We start from the raw sequence: 4,349 nt of genomic DNA, 5'->3' as shown, positions 1-4,349 counted from the left end.
GGCCACGCGCCGCTCCCATTTCCTGTGCGGTGGCTGCTGGGAGCTGTAGTCTTTCCCCTCCCGCAATACCCCCAGCAGTTAGGAGGGGTCATCCTCCTCGACACTGCAACTCCCAGCATCCTCCTGAAGAAAACAGGAGCTTGCGAGATCTCCGGGGAAATGTAACGCCTACGGAAGCGAAAGGCAGGAGGGGGGTTGGAATGAATGGAGGTGAGCGAGGCATGAATGGAGCTAGGAACGAGCCCGGAATTTGCAAACGGCAGGGGTGCATCTGAGCACGTGCAGAGAGCTAGTTCACTGCTTTGTGGATCAGCTATCACAATAAATGAATGAGCGCTGTTTAGGCTAGACTGGATGCCGTGGCTTCCATCCACGTAGCCTTCAGTCCTTGGGTCCAACAGTATAAATACAGTCCATATGTGTATCTGAAGAAGTGTGCATGCACACGAAAGCTCATACCAAGAACTAACTTAGTTGGTCTTTAAGGTGCTATTGGAAGGAATTTTTTTATTTTGACTACAGTCCATATATAGATGATAGAGAGATATAGATAGATATAAAAATAATTTGACATATTTTGACTGCCACCAAAGGAGGCATACTCCAAAACGTACACGAAAGCTTTTACAGTGGTACCTCGGGTTATATATGCTTCAGGTTACATACGCTTCAGGTTACAGACTCCGCTAACCCAGAAATATTACCTTGGGTTAAGAACCTTGCTTCAGGATGAGAACAGAAATTGTGCTCCGGCGGCGCGGTGGCAGCAGGAGGCCCCATTAGCTAAAGTGGTGCTTCAGGTTAAGAACAGTTTCAGGTTAAAAACAGGCCTCCGGAACGAATTAAGGACTTAACCCGAGGTACCACTGTATTACACCTGCAAGCAAAGTCCATGGAAGGAATTCTGTGTCAGTTTGCATGAATGGGGCGTCAGGTCTGTGTGTACGTATGTCAGGACCAATTGCAAATTTCTGGTAGCTGAAAGATAACCAAGAAAGGTAACCTTTTAGAGCTTTCCCCAACCAGGTGCCCTCTAGATGTTTTAGACTACAACTCCCACCAGCTCCTGCTGGCACATTTTGACTGCCACCAAAGGAGGCATACTCCAAAACGTATGGAGGGCACCAAGTTGCCGAAGGCTGGTGCGTGTATGAGATTTCAGCAAGCAGAAACATGCTGGTCCTCTTTTTCATGCCCACATTCCCTCTTCCTAATGCAGTCAGGTAGATCAGTATCTGGGTTTATTTCTAAGAACAATTATGTCTACCTGTATTTATACTCAGGTAGGTAGCCGTGTTGGTCTGATGCAGTCGAAATATATATAAAAAGAAAAAAATTGTCCAGTAGCACCTTAGAGTCCAACTAAGTTTGTTCTTGGTACTGTGGTACCTCGCGTTAAGTACGTAATTTGTTCCAGAGGTCCGGACTTAGCCTGAAACTGTTCTTAACCTGAAGCACCACTTTAGCTAATGGGGCCTCCTGCTGTCGCCACGCCGCCGGAACACGATTTCTCTTCTCATCCTGAAGCAAAGTTCTTAACCCGAGGTACTATTTCTGGGTTAGCAGAGTCTGTAGCCTGAAGCGTATGTAACCTGAAGCGTATGTAACCCAAGGTACCACTGTACTATGATTTATGTGTAAATCACCTTCGGACGGTGGCTCAGAAGGCGATTAAGAAATTCATGGTAATAATAGGACCTGATTCTGCCTAGGCTTTGATGGGCACGGCTGACCATAGAATTAGGCTGTTGGACTGCAAATCCTTTGTGACCTGCACCTAACACCAAGCCATTTGGAGGATAGGAGGAGTTGCGCAGCAGAATACTGGGTACAGCTGATCGGTCTGCAAAACAAAAATGCATTGAGCATCTTACAGAGGAAAGCATGTTTACCGCACCCAAACTGCCCATGTGTGAAGAATGCAGCCAGCATTGTTAAATGATGGGATTCCCCCCTCCAAGTCAGGACTCCACAGCAGTTTTCTCCAAAGGTCCTCATAACGGAGAGAATCCAGGGAATGAGAGCGTGTTGATCTGCACATGCTGCCTTCGCTCCCTTTGCATTCCAGAATAATCCCTGCCGCCACCTGATAATGAGCAGAAGTGGACAGGCCTCGTTATTGCTTCTGTCAACACTCAGGCCTTATCAGTTCTGTCGTAACAGACTCCCCTCTCCCCAGCAATGGCCTCTTGTGTGCAGGGTTGCTAGCATCAAGTAGGTGTTTAAAGGATCAGAGCTGTGAGTCACTCTGAGACACAAATATTTTGAAGGTGCAGATACCCTGCTGGCCTCTCGAGAGCGGTTCCTCCTGGCTTGTGCCATCCCAAGGTAATGACAGGCCTTCTGATGAGCGAAAGGACATCTGGCTGTCAAGACTAGCCCAGCACTGGGCAGGTGCTTTGTCTGACAGACTCGATCCCTAGCACCTAATTAAAAGCATCTCAGCAGTAACAGCACGAGGAAAGACCTTTGCTTGCAATCTTGGAGAGCTGCCCCCCATCAGGCAGAACTGGGCTAAATGGAACCAAACATCCGTTTAAGGCAGCAGCTTGTGTCAAAACCTGGGATCACGGTGGCTGAACAGAGCAAACAGGTTATATGTATCCCATGCCTCTGGCTCTGTATTCTAGAGTATAAGGATCCCTGTCCCAACATCCTAGGCAGGTGCTTGTCTGGTCTGCTTTGGAAGATCTCCATAACCTTATTGGGGTTTTTTTAAGGACTCTGTTCAGCGCAGTGTCTCCTAGAGCTGGAATGGGGATCCTGCGGCCTTCCAGATGTTGTTGGACTACAACTCCCATCACCCCTCTCCATTGACAGTGCTGACTGAGGCTGATGGGAGTTGCAATCCAGCGGGTGGTGCTGTGGGTTAACCCATAGAGCCTAGGGCTTGCCAATCAGAAGGCCTGCGGTTCGAATCCCTGCAACGGGGTGAGCTCCCATTGCTTGGTCCCTGCTCCTGCCAACCTAGCAGTTCGAAAGCACATCAAAGTGCAAGTAGATAAATAGGTACCACTCCAGCGGGAAGATAAACGGCGTTTCCGTGTGCTGCTCTGGTTCGCCAGAAGTGGCTTAGTCATGCTGGCCACATGACCCGGAAGCCAATAAAGCGAGATGAGCACCGCAACCCCAGAGTCGGCCACGACTGGACCTAATGGTCAGGGGTACCTTTACCTTTGCCTGACGTCTTGAAGAGCCCCAGGTTGCTCATCCCTGGGCTAAAGAGAATTGCATTATATGCAGGGCAAGTTTGTTAGGGGCAAATGGGGCACTGCTCCACCAGCCTCAGTCTGTCCTCAGCCAGCCACCACCTGCCTGTCTTCTTACTTACAGCAGGCCCAGGGAGTGGCACTGCTTGTCATTGTCTTTGATTTCACCTTCTGTTGAGCTCCCCGCTTTCCACCCTACCAGCCTCAATGTGCTCCAGCCATCACTGCTTATACAGCTAAATATAGATATACAAATTCATCTATAAATGTCAAAGCACCTTCAAGTGAAATCTTCTAACACCCATTAAGATCTCTCAACTCAGCCTGCAAAGAGCTTTTGCCATTTGGCACGCAGATTTTTTAGTTTGGCATCCACTTGCTGAGCTGTATAGAACAATGGAAATCTCGGGCATGGGCTAAGCCCACCTGTGGCTAAAAACTAAACCAAACTGGGAAAGAATAATAATGCTGGCCTGTGGCTAAACTCCCACTTTGTCAGTTTTCCTCCAGCCAAGTCTGTAGCCGGTGCCACCTTCTGCCTGGGCTAGCTGCCCTCGCCAAACCCTCGCCAGGAAGGCAAGTGTGTGTTAAACCACCAACATGCCTTGCCTGCTGTCGCTCGGCTCCTGTAACCTCCTGTTAAATAAGCCCCAAAGCCCTCTCTCCAGCAATTCCCAGAAACATCAGGAGGAAATGACAGGGTGAAAGTTCAACTACCCAATGGTTATAAATGAACTGTTTCCAAAAATCAATACGCCATCCTGAGAGCAGCTGACGCCAGTCCAGCTCTGCGCAGCTGTAGGAAAGGACTGGAACGCGGACTGATGTATGGTCCAGTTCTTGCCTGAAGGATTTGCACTAGCTGCCACCCCCCCCCCCACATCTGCAAAATGGGGGACGACATAATACTGACCTACCTTGCAGGGCTGTGCTAAGGACAGGTGAGCTAATGCATAAAAATGCTTTGGGTATTCTAGTGACCTGTGAAATCCACATGTTTATATCACTGTGTTTGTAAAAGGATGGCTGAAACAGGTTTGTCTATTAAACCAAGCAGAGCTCCAGTTTTGCAGCGAGAAGGATGGGTGATGGAAGGAACTGGGCAGGGAGCCCCATCTTCCACTGGCTAGGCATTGTTAA

This window comes from Podarcis liolepis (assembly GCF_965112155.1).
Source record: "Podarcis liolepis genome assembly, chromosome: 2".
NCBI classification, from domain to species: Eukaryota; Metazoa; Chordata; class Lepidosauria; order Squamata; family Lacertidae; genus Podarcis; species Podarcis liolepis.
This window is presented reverse-complemented; position numbering follows the sequence as displayed.